We start from the raw sequence: 19,130 nt of genomic DNA, 5'->3' as shown, positions 1-19,130 counted from the left end.
ACTGCCGGTGTCCATGCAAAGGCCCTGGGGTCAGTCTGCAGCCCCCTGCACAGAGGAAAGGGTTGTGGGGGCTCTGGAGAGGGTGGGCCCTGTGCACTGTAGTGAGATTGTTGTGACAAAGTGGAACCATGACCTAGACCAGGGTTAAAGCTCTGAGAAGGAGAGGCTTGTAAGGAGGTGAGGAGACCCAGACCTGGATCTGGGCAAGTGGGAGGACGACCTCCTCAGGATTGGGCGTCCGGTGGAGTCTGCCCTGGGAGGGGCAGGACTCTCCAAGGATGGGAGTGCAGAGAAGCGTGGGAGAGAACCTGACTCGGGGGACTCTGAGCAGGAGAGAGGAGGATCCAGACTGTGGTCAGAGTTGGGTTGATCCTGACCCTGAGCAAGGAGGACAGAGACATAGGCCGACATGGAAAAGCCTTCCGGAGGGTGGAGTAAGTAAAAAGCTCACATAACGTGTCCTTCGCTCAGATAGAAGTGATGGACCCTTTTCTTGGGCAGGCACAGTGAGTCCACAGTGAAAGTAGTGAACTGTTGTAGGCCTGGGGTCTGTGAGAGAGTCAGGAGCCAGAAGGGCCTGTGTGCACGGTTTGTGCACGTCGTTCACTGCACGAGGGCAGCTGGCTGAAGGACGAGGGGAGGGGTCTGCGGTCTGGCTTGTGCTCCGGGCTGTGCCGTTCTGGTGCTGGGGATACCTTGCTCTGACTCCCACAAAGGCACCATCTGCTGACAAGTGTAGAGGGGCAAGGGCTGTACCTGCCCAGGGGACTCCCCGGAGTCACAGTACTACAGGATGTGTGTGCTCATGAGCTCTGTGTGGGGAGGCTGGCCACTAGGAAACTAGGTAGCAGGGGCAAGAAGTAACTGGCCTCCCATTTCCCAGTGTGTCAGTAACAGGCAGCCATGGACAGTGACCTGGAGTTACCGTGGGAGGTCTCCCCAAGCTGCCAGAGGTTGCACGTGTTCAACCAGTCCGTGGGGGAAGCTGCAGAGGCTGCTGTGCAAGGAGGAGTATGCCCTGCTGAAGCACCTGCCCGTACTTGAGAGCAGCTTTACCAGGTGAGGTGCCCCCCCTCTTCCCGTCCCTTTCATTCTTTCCTGCCCACAGCATTTTATTGAAGACCTGCTATGTACTGAGTGCAGGTAGAGAAGACAGACAGTCGCTCTGTTCTGTTTCTTCGCTTAATGACGTACGTAACCAGTTTCATCAGGTGGCTGCTCCTTCCCATACTTGCATTAGATGCATTCTTGTTTAGAGGAAGAAAACAAACAAATATGAACATGGTTTCCTCTTCCTGGGCGCGCTTCCCTTATTGCATTTCCCTTTCTGCCCAGTTACCACTGTCTCGGATTTGGTCATTATTTTCATGCAGGTTTTGTCCTTTCCTATATGCTTATTTTTTTAGGTTTACTTATTGTTTTGAGAGAGAGCAGGTGAAGGGCAGAAAGAGAGAGGGAGAGAGAGAGAGAGAAAGAGAGAGAGTCACAAGCAGGCTCCACACTGTCGATGAAGAGCCTGACGTGCGGCTCAAACTCACAGCCATAAAATCATGACCTGAGCCAAAACCGAGATCTCTACAGTTAGCCACCTGAGAAGCCCAGGTGCCTCTGCCCCCGTCTATATGCTTATTAAATGTTTTGTGACTCTAGGAGGCACAGTCTTCTGTCGCACTGTGGACATCCGACATGGAGTAACCTTGGTGCACCTTGCTTCTTCTTGTTCAGGGCATTGTAGGGACTGGAGGCTCTACAATCCTTCTTATTCATCTGGTTCTCTCCAATATCCAGAGCAGTTTTGTGCCTGTTTCCTGTGAGCCTCACAACAACCTAGCTATGCAGGCACTAAAGATACCCCCATTTTTCTCAGGAGCAAACTGAGTTCCAGAGAGTAAAGTGAGTTTCTCAGACCATCAGGTGGCTGAGGCCCAGGTTGTCTGGATTTCAGCTCAAGGAATTCCTAGTCTGTACTGGTTTCTGGATGAAGGTGTGGGTCATGGCAGTACACACCAGAGGTGAAGGTGGGGGTCATGACATTACACACCAGAGGTGAAGGTGGGGGTCATGGCAGTACACACCAGAGGTGAAGGTGAGGGTCATGGCAATACAAACCAGTTTGGCCGTGAGCAACCACACACCTTGTGAGTGTGGGAGAGAAGAGCAGGGGAGTGGAGACACATGAGGACTAGCCAAGGGCTGCATGATTTATCATTGATTCTCGACCTTGACAACTCCTTGGAATTACATGAAAATTGTAGGAAACACTACTGCCTGGGACCCACTCCCAAGATTCCCCTGGAATGACCAGGGCTGTTGGGGCAGCAGGATGCTTCTGAGCTCCTGATTGATGTGTAGGTGGGAATAGGGGTCAGTAAACACACACAGGCATGAGACACAGATTGTTATACTTGCTCAACTATTTCACAGTTCAGTGTAAGTCATAAATGCCCCTTTATCCTTAAATTCTCCACGCATCTTCTAAGAACTTGGAGATTCACTTATGTAACCATGATGCAATTTCATGAAATTTGTTATTGATAGAATGTGTTTAAATTTTCTCATTTGTCCAAATAATGTTCTTCCTTTTTTTTAAAAAAATGTTTTATTTATTTTCGAGAGAGAGATAGAGACAGCGTGAGCAGGGGAGTGTCAGAGAGAGGGAGACACAGAATCCAAAACAGGCTCTAGGCTCTGAGCTAGCTGTCAGCACAGAGCCTGATGCGGGGCTCCAACCCACGAATCATGAGATCATGACATGAGCCGAAGTCGGACCTTAACCGACTGAGCCACCCAGGTGCCCCTGTCCAAATAATGTTCTTAATGGCTGTTTTCCTAATCCAGAGTCATAGATTGTCACCCCTCTTTACTCTTTCAGTCCAGAATGATCCCTTTGCATTTCATTGTTTTTTGCATTAGAATTTTTGTGGTGAAAAGCTTTTTTTTTTTTTTTAATTTTTAATAAAATGACCATTTTGAGAAAATTTGTTTACCTAGAAGTGCTTGAGTTATGGCCGGTGTCTTGTTGAAATCATGGTGACGAACAACTTTGTGCCTATACAAGTAAATGTAGAATACATTTTCAGGTTGAATTGCTGGGTCTTGGGCTGTACATGCATTTGTTACTTTAATAGTGACCACAGGCACTTCTAGGTAGGAAAATACACAGGCCCGTTGTGAAGGGGAGTTGGCTCATACGAGAGGTCAGACTGCAGAGGCAGATGTGCATCAGTTCTGTTGGTGCAGGCCTTGAACTCCCTGAGGGAATGCTGAACCTCTTGGAGTTTGGGCCATAGGCCAAGAACTGCGGTGGCCACTTTATTTAAAAGCAGAGCAGAGGAGGGCAGATGCGAGAGAATGTAAGACAAGGATGCTTTCCTCTTTCTTCCAACAACAGATCAACAAAAGAGGAGAAGTGATTGATGTGCACAACAGCCTGCAGATGGTGACAGTGGGCACTGCATACACCAGCCACAACCTCACCATACCTGGTATCATGCTGCTGGCACAGCCAGCTGTGAGCTGTGCAGTCAGGGCCAGAAATGACCAAGATACCCGGGGAAAGGGCCTCAGGTCCATAAAGAGCTTGGAGCTGACCAGGTGAGTCCAGGAATTTAGTTGCCTCCCTGTAAGATGTATCCAGGAGGGACATGCCCATCAAACACCTGATTCTCCATAACTCAGAGCCTTCTGCAGCCTGACCAGCAGTGGTGGGGCAGATTCGGAGGAGGAGAAATCAGACACAGCTACAGGGTCCACAAGGCTTTGTGGGAACGTGGCTATTGATTGTGTAAGAAGGGTTGTGGAAATAAGACCAGAAGAAAAGCTAGGGAAGAATGGTAGGAGGCCTTGCATGGCAGAGGGGTTAATACCTACAGAGAGGGGTTAATAACTACAGTTTTGGTAGGTGGTCAGGAGCCATCAAGCTTTTTTTTTTTTTTTAATTAACATTTATTTATTTTTGACAGGCTGGGGTGGGGGGAGAAGAGAGAGGGAGACACAGAATTTAAGTAGGCTTCAGACCTTGAGCTGTCAGCACAGAGCCTGACATGGGGTTCGAACTCATGAACCATGAGATCATGACCTGAGCTGAAGTTGGATGCTTAACTGATTGAACCACCCTGGGGTCCAAGGAGCCATCTTGCAAGCTTTTGTAAGGAGTGTGATGAGTTAAGTGATGTACCCTGAATTCAGGGTGCACCTGTCAGTGCTAAGGAGGTGGACGTGAGCACTGAGATCAAGTGGACCGGACTTGTCAATCCTTTAATAAGAGAGGAGTAGATTCTCACTGGCCAGAGAGACTTCCTTGCCTCTCCTTCCCATCTACCCCAATCTTATCCCTTATCACTTTGCTCCCCAAAAGGCTGCTTCCTTTGAAGTTTGTAAAGGTATCCGTCTACAATCACAAGGAAAAACAGTTCCACTTGAAGCTTGTCACTGGCCGCTCTTTTTACCTACAATTGTGGGTCCCTCCAGATGCAAAGGAAGATCTGTTTGCATGCTGGGAAGACTTAGTGCACCTGCTGAGACCACCGGGAGAGGCTTACAGTGGGACTCTGGCCCAGCCGGTGGGCGACATCATCTCCATTCCCGTGCTGGAGGAGGACAAGGAGAACCCAGCAGTAAGCCTCTGCGAGACTCTTGGAGAAGGGCCAGGGTGATTTGGAAGAGCTGCTAAGTCTCCTCCAGGCTCAGTAAGAGAAGGCATTGCATTTGGAAGGACTCAGGCCAAATAAGGCACCATGGAAATGTTCCGAGTACTTCTGAATATCCATGGTCCTTTAGATGTCAGCTCCTGTATCTCATACCCCATGTTGTGTGCCCTCAACACCATCCCTGCTGTCCAGTCCATTCTGGAATAGTGGCCATGGTGGCCCAGATGGCCTCATCTGTTGTGGGACGCCTTCAAATAGGAGAATGTCCTTCCATGCTTCCGTATGCACCTGTGGCCTGGCAGCGTGGCCTGGGCGCATGTGCACAATTTGTCACTAAGCATGAGACTGTAAAATGGCACAGCTCTTGACCAGCAGCCTCACCTTTAGGAATCTGTGTTGCAGAAACGCTGAGAGACGTGTATGAAATAAAAGTGTGAGAACGCTTGCTGGTGAATTGTACTGGTTCTTTTCTGGCAGTGAAACTGTCCGCACAAAGTGGGGTAACCTCTGTGGGGTGCTAGAGCAGGATTCCTGCATGCACTGGACTTGACCGCAGAGTGTCCTAATTATAAACTCGAGTGGTTTGCTTCAGGAGGGCAATTGGCACCGCTTCCAGCCTCACAGTCACGCTTCCGTGTCTCTCCTCTCGGCACAGGCCGTGGAGCTCCACGGAGAAGGGGACCATGATCGGCTCGGCACCCAGAGCCTCCCACGGCTGCTGCTGTGTCTGCAGCCCTGCCTCCTGCTTACGCCGGTGGGGAAGGCGTCCAGCAGCGTGGTCCCCACACGTGCTGCGTGGCGAGGAGCGCACCGTCTTCGTCTTCGCAGACCTGCGCACCTGCGGGCCCAGCCGCCAGGCAGCTCCAGGGGCAGCGTAACTCTTGCGGGCAGCCCGAGGGTGGTGGTGGAGAGCGGACCTGCGGCAGACCTGCCACCCAGATCCCTGACGGCCCGAAAATGGAAGCTTTCATCTAGGCCCTTCAGAAGGAAGGCCGCGCGAGCAGCGGGGATGCGGGCCAGCGAGGGCCCCAGCTCCAGGCCCAAGCCCCGGGGAAGAGCGAGGAAAGGAGGAAGCTCGCACCCAAAGGCCTGACCAGCTGGGTAGGGTCCGGGAGGACAGGTCTTCCCTACAGTCACATGGAACTGCTCCGGCTGGGGGAGAGAAACCCTAGGAGCAGAGCGGCCTGCAGTGCCAAGGGCACAGCTCCCTGCTCCGGGAGTGTTCCAGCCTCAGCCCCACCAAGTCAGTGTTCAGCCTCAGTTCCACACTGAAGGCGTCAAAGTGGATTCCCGGATTCCCCCTCCTTCTTGCTTTCTGCTGGCTTTACCTCACTCTTTCATTTTCAGATACCTGGGACTCAGGTGTGTGTGGTGAGTCAGGGTGAGGGAAATGATAGCCTGCACTCCAGGAGAAGGGAGTGGATCCACCTTTTCTTAGCTCTACATTCACTGAGAATCCCAAACGCTAAAGTCATGGATAGCACAGGAAACTAGCAGCACATTCAGAAAGCATAATGTGTATTTGGTGTAGACTAGCTGTACCTCTCTATGAACTGTGAGCTCTGAGAGCAAGGTGACATGCATGGAGGTCGACTGCACTGTGCATGATGTAGATGGCTTCTCGGGGAAGAGAACAGAAAGTCGTTGTCATTTTTTTCCATTCTTCTTTCTTCTTTCTTCTCCCTCCTCCTCCACCTCCTCTTCTTCTCCTTCTTCTTCCTTCTCCTCTTCTTCCTGCTCTTCTTCTTTCTCTTCCTTCTCCTCCTCCTTTTTTAGTGTTTGTTTATTTTTCAGAGAGAGAGAATACATGCAAGTGGGGGAGGACAGAGAGGGAGATAATACCAAGCAGGCTCTGCACTTTAAGCACAGAGCCCAACACAGGGCTCAAACTCATGAACCATGAGATCATGACCTGAACTGAAACCCAGAGTCGGACGCTGAAACGACTGAGCCACCCAGGAACCTCTGAAAGCCTTGTTTCTCACCGGCTCTGTGCTGGCGCTGTGTGCGTACATCTAAATCTCACCACAAGTGATGATACCGTTCTATTCATCCCAGTTTCACAGATGAAAGAGATAGAGGTTCAGGGCATGTAGGTCACTCACACACTGATTGATGGGGGTCCAGTGAGGCTTTGTCTTTCTTGCAATTAGCCTGTGCTCTTTATCTGCACTTGGGAATTATTTTGATTGCTCATTTGAAAGCCAAAAATGAGTACTCTTAAAAACATATTCAGACTTGTGGAAGAGTTGCCAAGACATAATACAGTTTGTCCCTCAGCTTGCTCTCACAGGGACCCTCTGCGTAACCATAGGACAGTGGTCAGAGCTCAGAGATTAACATCACTCCCTAATCATAGCTCAGCTAAACATTTAAATTGCATTGGCATTTTGGATCCTGGATCCCACATTGCTTTTACTGATTATTTCTTTGCAATAACCTATCTTCCCCCAATTATTTGTCCACCACTTTCAACAAATTCATCAGATTTTGTCTGCAGCAGTGACTCTGGTGGTCTTTGTCTGATGGACACTTTGTTCCCCAGTTCCCTCTGCGTGTATTCATTGGGATTCACTGTTAGGACTCCCTTATGTTTCTGCTCAACTATTTATTTATGACATGGTTATTTATTCTATGGGTTATAATTATTATTATTTCTTTATTTTGTAAGGCCAATAGAAACTCCTTTACTTCATATCCTGTGTTTCTTCAACAAGCCCCACCTTTTCTTTTTAGTACTTTTGGGCACTTCCAGGTATTCCAGCTCATGTTTTCCTACTGCAGCCTTGCAATCAAACACTTCTCCAAGGAATTGCACTCTTTTTTGTTTTTTAACATTTATTCATTTTTGAGAGACAGACAGACAGACAGAACTCGAGCAAGGGAGGTGCAGAGAGAGAGAGGGAGACACAGAATCTGAAGCAGGCTCCAGGCTCTGAGCTGTCAGCATAAAGCTCAACTTGAGACTAGAACTCACAGAACCATGAGATCACAACCTGAGCTGAAGTCAGACACTTAACCAACTAAGTTGCCCAGGAGCCTCCTGCCCCAGCTCTGTTTTATTGGAAAATGGTGTTTATATATCAAGATCTTGTCACTACATGATACTTGTTTTGACTAGGTTTGTTCTGTCTTTCAGGTTATCCCAGAAACTGAGGAGTAGCTGGTCTAAAACTATGTCAGGTAGGGACAATCATCAGAGGTCGGGTCCTTGTCACTGCCAGTCTTGTGCATCTCTTCCTGGTCTTGAGGAAACACATGTTAGCCATTCGTGGAACTCAGGGATATCAACTAGCATGGATCTCACCTGTCATCACAAGTCACCCACCCGTTTCAAAGACAGGGAAACATAACTATCCTGAAGTGGGTCAATTTATCCATTTCTTGAAACAATCAAATGCCTCCTACATGGCTTGCCCTGTGACAGTAAATACTATATATAAAAAAGCAGGCAAGGAGGAGTGCATATATATATATATATATGTGTGCGTGTGTGTGTGTGTGTGTGTGTGTGTGTGTGTATCTACATATCTAAAGCTTACAGAGAGTCTTGAAGCCTGGAGCCTTCTGGGCGATTCCGGAAGCTCACGACTCACTGCTGTTGGGGCAGCAGGAGTCATACAGGGAAGACGTGCCCAGGCAGTCAGGGTGCTGGACCCACAGAGACATGTGGGTCACAGGAGTGATTTCACCACAGCTGTGCTTGGAATGGTCCCTGCATAAATGAGCACAAGAAAGCTGGCANTGGGGATGAGCACTGAGTGTTATGTGGAAACTAATTTGACAATAAACTATTAAAAAAAAAAAAAAGAAAGAAAGCTGGCATCTGAAAAGCCAGTTAAGACTGTGGCCACACAGGGAGAGACAATAAAAGGCCTGAACAGCAGGCACGTTGAACAGTCATGGGCATGGACCCTATAGAACTTGTGAATAATTACGCAAGGGGTTAAGGATGCTCAAGGACATGAAATGACACACAGGTTTCCCACATAACGGGTGGATGGTGGTGCTGCTTGTAGAGGTCGGAAATTACAAGGTGTGGAGCAAATGCACTGTTAGTAAAAGTCTGGACACATCTGACTTGGTCTTTGTATTTCAAAATGTTCCAGTTTAATAGGACAAGACCACTACTGGGTAAACACTGGCTTTGTGACTTCTGTGTGTTAGATTCTTTGCTCTGCACAGGCTGAGATGAGGTGTGCAGCCCAGTGAGTAATGGCTTTAGTGTGTTCACAGCCTCTGTAGGGAGATAAGCTGTATTGAGGGTGTAAAACCGCAGCATGAGTCAGAATTGGAACAATGCTTCCCTGGGGCCACATTCTAGAGGGAAAGAGGAAACATATTCAGGAGATGGTCAGTGGTCAAGTGTGGCTCAGGTACAGTGTCTTCACTGTACTTGAGTTGCAGATGACATGGTTAAAATGAGTGGGTCCAGATTGCCACAGGATTCAAGTACCATGTGTACTAGTTCATATTTGATTTGGGGCTTTATAAAAAAAAATTAATTTATTTTTATATTTTATTTTATTTCTTTAAGTTTATTTATTTACTTTGAGAGAGAGAGAGTGAGAGAGAGAGAGGATGAATCCCAAGCAGACTCCACACTGTCAGCACAGAACCAAATGTGGGACTCAAACTCACAAACCATGAGATCATGACCTGAGCCGAAACCAAGAGTCAGATGCTTAACTGACTGAGCCACCCAGGTTGCCTCTGATTGTAGGCTTTTTGTTAAGGCAAAGAATGATAATGTTTAGTGGTACAATCCATGAGTGAATTAAGTGAGGGTCACAATAAGAATATCTTCCTTTCCTCACTGTCAGTGAGGTTACCTTCACTGTTCCTCATCCTGACTCACTTTCAGGTCTTCAGACAGAGCCCTCCCAGTGTTCTTTCTTGAGAGCTTCAGAGCTCTCCCTAATGCACAGACAGCAGAAATGAGTTTCTGACAGCAAGAGCTTCAGTGAGATGATAGGCTGTTTACTAAGATAGAATATCAGTGAGGTAGGGACTATGTGGAAGGGAAGAGTGTGGAGGCTGTCAGGCAATCAGCAGGGTGTGGTGAGAGCTTGGCACCACTGCTACCGTAGCATCTGCCACCACGGAGGCAGCAAACATGTAAGCTCATCATAAGGGATAGCAGGTCATGAGAGCAAGCTATTTCCAGATAGCTTCCTTTGTGCATTGCATAAGTAAGACATGCCATTTCACCATAAAACACTATTGTATTTTTTAATTTACATGTTCCACAGCACCATAATGACCTCAAAAGATTGTGTGACATCACCTAAGCTGTAGCCCGAGACCCCAGTTTCCTGCCTGGCACAGCTCCACTCCCGCCTTTGTTCTCAGAGTCTATAGGAGAGCTGCTCCATGCCTTCACCACTGTCTGTCTGTCATTGGGTCCTCAGTCTGTCCTTAAGGTCCCATTCTGTCAGCCAAGGAGCACCTCCTTCTCCCTCCTCATTCTCTTTCCTCTGAAGGTTGACTGACAGAGTTGTAGCATCTGTTGGACTAAGGAAAAAGGATGCTCATGGATGAGGGAGGAAGAGTAGAGACCCATGTTTCAGTAATTAGAGTAAGAAAAGCCATCTTCTAGAGTTAAGCAATTCCACGTACCCTCAGGGAACTCATACGTGTGTTCCAGAAGAAAACTGTCAGAACTTTGGAGCAAAGCATAGTAAATCTCTCCCATGTTCACCGGCAGGAGAACTGATGAATTATGGTTATGTATGTACTGTGGGATAGTACACAACACTGGCAGCTATGCACATCGGTGTGCATGAGTCTCACTGCCAAATGAAAGAAGCAAGTCAAGCATAGAAACCCATGTCTAGAATGGTTTGAAAACGAGGCCACACAAGACATGGTTACATATTTGGTAGTTTCTTTTGAGAAAAGTATGCCTGCATTGAAAAATAGATGTCATCTCAAAAATATTCACAAGAGATTCAACAATGATGGAAGTTGTCCTATTATAAATAAAGTTTTGGATACACAAGTATGAAATTCTCACATTTTAACATTTCTGAGAGCAGAATGATCTGTAAGAGACATGGTTGTCATTGTCACAGAAATTACCAATTTATTTTAGCAACTCTTCATATATTTAGAAGAGTGACATGTGGTGACGTGTCAAACATTAGTCTGAAGTATGAATGACTTAACGAGTATCAAATACAGATTTGCAGACACACGTTATTGTGTCCGTTTAGTTGGCATTGTTTTTCTCTCATGGTACATATGATAATGATACCTCTTGAGCCGCTGACTTGTAGTTCAAGCAAAATACGGATTTTTGCTTTAATCCATACATGTATGACACATAAACTGTCTCACCTAGGTGACGTATTTTATGATAAATAATCTATGGTCTTCATATCTCCACCTGTGTACAGATACAAAGACCTGTAATTTATAACTCCTCATCTGGGGCATGGAAGGGGTTGTGGCACAGACTTGTAGTTGACTCTGTGTCCATTCCATTTCCTTACTGATGATCTTAATCTAATTGGGAAGAGACCCGCTCTCACACAACATTGGTTTCTTACTGCCTGAGGACAATTTGAGAAGGTAGTGTGGCATATTAACATTTTTCTTAACATTTTTATTGTTTATTTATTTTTGAGAGGGACAGAGACAGAGTGTGAGTGGGGGAGGAGGAGGAACAGAGAGAGATGACGACATAGAATGTCAGCACAGATCTTGACATGGGGCTTGAACTCACAAACCGTAAGATCATGACCTGAGTTGAAGCTGGATGCTCAATCGACTGAGCCACCCAGGTGCCCTATAGTGAATTTCTTTTACACAGAACCTAGTTGGGTCATGTTTATATTTGTCTAATTTGACAAATTTTGTCTTTTAATTGAGTCACTTGGGCTACTTATAATCAGTGTTACTAGTGATATAGTTGCATTTAATTGTACCACATTTCTATTTATTTTCTATTTGGCCCATGTGTTCTGTGCTTTTTCCTATTATTTTGGCTCTGATTTTGATTAAACATTTTGGGTGATTACATTTTATTTCCTGATAGATTCTTGACGAAAGTGTTTAGTATATATATAGTCTAATTTCAAGTGATACTGTCAGTTCAGGTAAACTTAAAAAACATTCAGTAGTTTACTTTTATTTCCCCCTCTTCTGGATTTGTTCTATACTTGACGTACATTTTACTTATACTTAAATTAGAAAAGCCACACTACTATGTTATTCATTTTCTATCAATCATTCCATTGTTTTCTGAAGAGACTTAAATATTAAAATATAGTTACCTCTATTTTTATCATTTTTCATTCTTTTCACTTTTTTGTAGATCCTGACATTTATTTGCTATAGTTTCTTCACAATTAGAGAACGTCTCTTTTTTTTTTCCCTCAAATTTACCTTAGTGGTATTTATTAAATATTCTAGTCAAAGACAGCAAAATGTACATTCGCCTCATGTGCACATAAAACATTTAACAAAACAGGTCTGTTTTTTGTTTTTTTTTATTTTCCTTAAGAGTTTATTTAAATTCCAGTTAAGATACAGTGTAACGTTTCAGGTGTATGATATCATGATTCAACCATTTCATATGTTGCCTAGTGCTCATCACAACAACTGCACACCTTAATCTCCATCACCTGTTCACTCCATCATCTCACCCACCTCCCCTCTGGTAACCATCAGTTCATTCTCTATAGTTTAGAGTCTGTTTCTTGGTTTGTCTCACTCTTTTTTTTTTTTCTTCCCTTTTTTCATTTGTTTCTTAATTCCACATATGAGTGAACTTACATGATATTTGTCTTTCTCTGACTGACTTCACTTAGGATAATAACCTCTAGCTCCATCCATGTCCTTGCAAATAGCAAGATTTCATTCTTTTTAATGAGTTAGTAATATTCCATTGTAGATGTATCTGCAGTGGAATAAGAAGGGAGTTTGGGCTGTTTCCATAATTTGGCTATTGTTGATAATGATGATATGAACATTGGGGTAAATGTATCCATTTGAATTAGTATTTTTGTATCCTTTGGGTAAATATATAATAGTGCAATTGCTGGATCTTAGGGTAGTTGTATTTTTAACTCTTTGAGGAACCTCCACACTGTTTTCCTCAGTAACTGCTCCAGCTTGTGTTTCCTCCATCGGTGCAGAAGGGTTCCTCCCTTTGGAGAACATTTTTAGGATTTCTTGTATTTCAGGTGTGATGAATTTTTTTAGTATTCTGTGTCTGAATAAGTCTCTGTATTACATGTGCTTTTGAATATATTTTGCTAGATGAAGAATTCCACACTTATTTTTTAAAAATTAGTACTTCATAGAAATTTCTGTATTTCAATTTCACTGTTTCCATTGAAAAGTCTGCTGTGATCTCACTCATATGTGGAATTTAAGAGACAAAAAAAATGATCATGGGGAAAGAAGAGAGAGGTAACCAAGAAACAGACTCTTAATAAGAGAGAACAAACTGAGGGTTCTCAGAGGGGAGGTGGGTGGAGGATGGGCTAATTAGGTGATGGGCACTAAGGAGTGCACTTGTTGTGATGAGCACTGGATGTTCTATGGAATTGTTAAGTCACGGTATTGAACACCTGAAACTACTATAATACTGTATGTTAACTAACTGGCATTAAAATTAAAAAAAAAACACACCTTTTTCTGTTAGCCTACTTAAGTTGATAGCACTCAATCTCATTACAGGATTAGTAGTTTCTAAATGTAACTGTATTTTTACCTTTACCTGTGTGTTCTGTACTTTGATATGTTTTCATGTTTCTGATAATTGTCTTTTTATTTCACCCTGAAGAACTCCATCAGCATTTCTTGCGAGGCGAGGCATATCTAATGGTGATTAATTTTCCTCAGCTTTTGTCTGTGAAGTTATTTCTTTTTCTTTTATATATGAAGGGTAACTTTACCAGATAGAGCGGGGCTGGGTTTGCCAAGCGTCTATTGGTTCTGCAGCTCATACTGAGGTGCACAGTGGGTGACCATTCTTCCGTATCTCTGGTGTGTGTCCCTGGATCCCACAGATCCCAGAGAGACACTCTTGTTTGTGGATAAAAGCCCCCTTAGTTGTTAAAAAGGGGACAAAAAGAGGGGGCCATGATGGTGATCTGCTCAGCCATTCCTTATGTGGAGGATTGCTGGTGACAGATTTTCACAGCTTACCTTCTGTATTCCTGAATGATAACTTTGTTGAATGTAGAATTCCTGATTCACTGGTTTTCTTTCAGCACTTGAAAAATGTGCCACTTCCTTATGACTTCCATAGTTTCAGATGAAAAATCTACTTTCATTTAGATGTGTTTTCTTGTACAGCAACTGTCATTTCTCTCTGTCTGCTTTTACTGTTATTTTTATCAGTGATTTCTAGAACTTTTATGATGTTATATTTTGGCATGGATTTCTTTGGGTTATTCCTATTTGAGGTTCACTCATTTTTTTTTTCTTTTCTAGAGAGAGCAAGCACATAAGTGAGGGAGGGGCAGAGGGAAAGACAGAGGGAAAGAGAGAGAATCCTAAGCAGGCTCCATGGTCAGCGTAGGACCCAAGATGGGGCTCAGTCTCATGACCTAAGACAAAATTGAGAGTCGGATATTTAACCAACTGAGACATCCAGGTGCCCTTTTTGTTTCTTTTTAATCTGTAAGTTTATGTCCTTCACATAACAAAAAGATTGGGGACTTTTTAGCAATTATTTAAGTGTTCTTTCCATCCCACATTCTGTGTCCTCTTCTTCCTCAGTAATACCAATCTTATTTTATTTTTGTGACACAGATCCCTGTGATCTGATCATTTTATCTTTTCTTCTATTTTCTCGCTATTGTTCAGATTGAGTAAATTCTATTAATCTTCCATAATGTTCATTAATCTTAACTTCAGTCATCATAATTCTGTGGAGACTATTATAGAATATTTTTATTTCAGTTATTTAGTTCTATAATTTTTATTTAGTTGTTTATTTATATCTTTTATTTCTTTACTGCAGTTCACTTTTGTATTTTTACTGTTACTTATAATTTATTGTTGGCATGTTTTTATAATATCTGCTTTAATTATTTTTTCAGATAATTCCAACAGCTGATTTATCTTAGTATTGAGATTGGTTGATTGACCTTTATCATTTCTTTGATTTTTCTGGTTCCTAGTATGATGAGTGATTTTCAATTGTATACTGGTCTTTTGGGCTTATATTAGAACCTGTTTGAGTCTTCTATTCTAGCTGATATTTGTACTATATTTAAGTTTAGCGTCCAAAGCCTACTTTGGGTTTCTGTCATTGCTACTTGGTAACATTACATGATATTTGAGGGATGATGGACTTGCAGGATGGAGGATATTTCTGCTGCTCTCATCTCCAGTCTACTCTGTGCTTATGAGCTTTGCATTCTATCTGCTGGTGTCCCTAGAGGAGAGAAGTGCTGACCTGTGTTCCCTTCTGTTACCCAGTAGACAGCAGGAGCCACAGGGTCTAGGTGGAGAGTCAAGAGACCCTAGTCCCGGTTCCTTGCTGGTGTGAATGGAAGACCATGGGGTCCCTTGCCTGCATCATATTCTGTTGCTAGGTAGACATGAAGGTGTATCGTGATATGTATGGCTCCCTGCCTTGGACTGGAGGGCCAAAGACAATGATGCCTTCCTGCTTTCTCTTGCCACTGGATGTAGAAAGGGCGGTGTCAGGTCAAGCACCAAGAGAGGGAACATGGGTGAGAATAGGGGTCCACTTATTGCCTCCTGGTATGGGTTGGTGATGAGATCAGCCAGACTGGGTTCTGCAGTCAGCAGGTTTGGGACAGGGAATGGATTAATAGCACTAGCTATGCTGGCAGCACTGATGCAGGCAGATCAAGCTAGCCATTGCCATAAGTCATGGGTCTCCCCTGTAAGGTCTGTGGTTATCTCATCTACACTAGAGTGGTTCTTCCAGATTATGTTGGGCTAAGTCATATGCTGCCATCCAGTTGACTTTCTCCTGTATCTGTGAGTTGACTTTAGACTCTGATCTGATCTGAACTGGGCTGGAGCATCTTATCTGTGAAAGCTTTGTCCTGCATTTCTCCAATTACCTTTGAGACCAGCTGACTCACCTGAAGTTGTCTATAATAGTGATAAACAGAAACAAGCAAGTGTACTTGCATAAGTAATTCCCAACCTTCTCTGTAACTGCCACTAACTTCCAGTGGCCCAAGCAGGTCATATGGATAAGTCCAGGGAAGGAAATTTGGGCCCACCAAGTGAAAGTCAACTAGATATATTTTTAAATGTTTAAATACTTACTTTTTAAATTTTATTTACTTATTGAGAGAGAGTCTGTGTGTGTGTATGTGTGCACTTGCACGCACACGCATGCATGAACCAGAAAGGGACAGAGAGAGAGAGAAAAAGAGGATCCCCATAAGGCTCTATGCAGAGCCTCACATGGGGCTCAATCCCATGATCATGAGATCATGACCTGAGCAGAAAACAACAGTCAGATGCTTAACTGCCTGAGCCACTCGGGTCCTCATCAACTATATTTTTATAGATGTATACTTAATGAAAAAATGTTGAAAAAAATGAAAGGAGTGTTGATTATAAAGTTAAGGTATGTGGTAATGAAATGAGTGATTGCTTTATTATAATATTTTGTAAAACTTCACATTATTTTTCAGAAGTTTTCAGTGTATGTTTTATTTGTAGAAATATAAAATACTGGGGTTAATTTCAGAAGAATATAGCAAATGGATCTTTGAAATATAGTGTATTTTTTAAATTGTTTTAGAATCTGAGGAGGGTTAACATCAAAACCAGGTCATATATTGATCTAAGAGGACAGTTTTGTTGCTTGGAGTTGGAAGGTCATTTGTTCCTTGTCAATTGTCAGGGAATTAGAAAATGTAGTAAACGTTTAGTTACTGTTCATAGTTCCCAGAAAGATGAACCAGAACCTACACCTTGGGCAAAAGGATCAATCCCTTAACAAAAGTTACAGTTACTTAAAGTTTGCAGTCTTTAATTTTATTGAAGAACATATTTTCCCCTAGGACAATAAATATCATAGGACAGCGATGTCACAACTTATCTATGTCAGTATTAGAAAGCATGTACTAAATTTTAGTTATTGGTGAATTATTTACCTATATTAGACAAGGTAAAGTCAATAAAGGCTCACTTAATGAGCATAGAATTACGAAGCCCCATCCATGCTCTCCTTGGTGTTTGTGACCATGAGTTCACCCAATTCTTGGTTATTAACTTAGCAACTAAGTCAGTATATTGATGTAGATGAATCCACAATAGGTTTATTTATAGGAGAATAGGGGTTAGGAAAATGCTGCCATGTATCAAGGGCACTTAAACTCAGGTCATGGAAGTAATATTGGCCCAGTTGGCAGGTGTTGAATATGAATATTTCTAGCAGTGTGTTTGGGGTTATAACTATCATTGCCCTAGACAGACACAGTGGCAGAAAAAGAGACTACAAGCCCAGGTATCCAGTGTTCCGGATCCTCATCTCAGCTCTGAGATAGAGAGCGAGAGAGAGCGATCAGGGGGCGGGGCAGATAAAGAGAGAGAGAATCCCAGGCAGGCTTTGCACTGTCAAGCACAGAGCCTGACATGACTTGGGGCTCAATCTGAGGAACTATGAGATCATGACCTGAGCTAAAATCAAAGGTCACTTAACTGACTAAGTCACTCAAGTGTCCCGAGGTTTTTAAAATGAACATTTTATCATATACTGCTTTTAAACCTTCCCCTCCTCTCCAAATGTAATAGCTACCATGATGGTTAACATGATACAGTAGTTTTGTCATCATACCCGTTTTTAATTAAATACAAAAAATAAATATTGAGATGATTATTTTTTAAAGAAATAATTAGAGAATCCCTTGTACATTTTGACCCACTGGTCAAATTGTGTTTGGAATTTGGAAAATTCCTAGTGTTATTTGGAAAAACTATAGTATCACAACCAGAATATTGACATTAATAAAATCCATAAATGTTATTTAAGTTTCAACAGGTTTTTATATGTATTAAATTCTGTATATTTTTTAGGCATTTATTCTTGAATACCCACCACCATAGGCTTGATACTATATAGTACCACCAATATCAGGATGTATTGTGTTGGCATTTTATAAACATATCCACTCAACATCACCCTAACAATATCACTAAGTCCCTATAGTCAATAATTTGATCATTTGTAAAATTTTTTCATTTCAAAATTCTTATTCATGTACAGAATCTTATAGTGTGTAAACTTTTGAGATTGGCTTTTTTCACTCAGCATAATTTCTATGAGAATCATCGACTTTTTGCATGTATTAATAGTTTATTTTTAATGCTGAACATTATTCCATAGTATGTATTATCATATTTGTTTAACATTTCATCTGTTAAAAGATATATGGTCTATTCAAGTTATGAGATTATTACAAATAAAGCTTCTTTGAACATTCTTTTTTTTATTTTTTTATGTTTTATTTATTTCTAGGAGAGAGAGAGAGACAGCGTGACAGAGGAGGGTCAGAGAGAGAGGGAGTCACAGACTGAAACAGGCTCCAGGCTCTGAGCTGGCAGTCAGCACAAAGTCCGATGCGGGTCTCGAATCCACGAACCCCGAGATCATGACCTAAGCAAAAGTTGGACGCTTAACCGACTAAACCACCCAGGCGCCCCTTCTTTGAACATTCTTTTACAGGTTTTAGTCTGGACCTAAATTTTCATATCTTTGAGACAAATACCAAGGAGTGAAATTGCCTGATCACTCTAAGAAACTTCCAGACTATTTTCCAGGATGGATCAATCATTTTGCATTCTAACCAGCACTGTATGAATGATCAAGATTCTCTGCAACTATCCCCAGTCTGATGTCATTGCTCTTTCTTAGCTTAGCAATTCTAATTGACCTGTAATAATATCTCAATGTATTTTTAATTTGCATTTCCCTTAGGCTGAATGTAGTTGAACATCTTTTTACATGTTTAATTTCCATCTACATATTCTCTTTAAAGTGAAATGTCTGTTTATGTGTTGTCTGTTTTCTAGTTGCATGGTTTTTCAGATACATTCCAAATGTTTTCTTCCACCTAACCTTTTTTTATTATCATGATAACATATTTTATTTAAAACTTTTTTGAGGGAGAATCTAACATGGCAGAGAATTAGGGGGACCTGAAGTTTCCTTGTCCCTCAAACACAGCAGTGTCGATGCCAGAGGACTTTGATTTCCAAGAGTCCTAACTGCAGGGTGACAGAAATGTCTCCAGGGGCCCATGGAGACAACCTGGTGGACTATAGGTGTGTGATTGTGAACTGGGAGAGACAAAATGGGTGGTGTAGGCATGGAGGGGAGGAATCCCTTCTGTGGAGAGACAAAGGGAAGAGAAAGAGAGGCTGGAGAAGTGTAGGACTGTATTTGGACAAGAGAAAAACCACAGAACAGGGGTCGAGAAAAAATGGAGAAAGATCCAATCTCTAACTGTGGGGCTTCCTCAGGACTGG

At 43.1% G+C, this 19,130-nt stretch overlaps 1 long non-coding RNA gene across 1 annotated transcript; it reads left to right on the top strand.

Moving 5' to 3' along the window:
• The first annotated feature begins 892 nt into the window (after window positions 1-892).
• Window positions 893-18,416, top strand: LOC144241394 (uncharacterized). Its single transcript, XR_013338060.1, has 4 exons — window positions 893-1,059; window positions 3,392-3,594; window positions 7,789-7,832; window positions 18,121-18,416. It is a non-coding gene; the product is annotated as an uncharacterized LOC144241394 (long non-coding RNA).
• Window positions 18,417-19,130: the final 714 nt, after the last annotated feature.

The sequence above is a fragment of the Crocuta crocuta genome, unplaced genomic scaffold (assembly GCF_008692635.1).
Source record: "Crocuta crocuta isolate KB4526 unplaced genomic scaffold, BGI_CrCroc_1.0 scaffold520, whole genome shotgun sequence".
In the NCBI taxonomy this organism is placed as follows: domain Eukaryota; kingdom Metazoa; phylum Chordata; class Mammalia; order Carnivora; family Hyaenidae; genus Crocuta; species Crocuta crocuta.
Note: the sequence above shows the minus strand (reverse complement) of the source record. Positions and strands in the feature narration are given on the sequence as shown.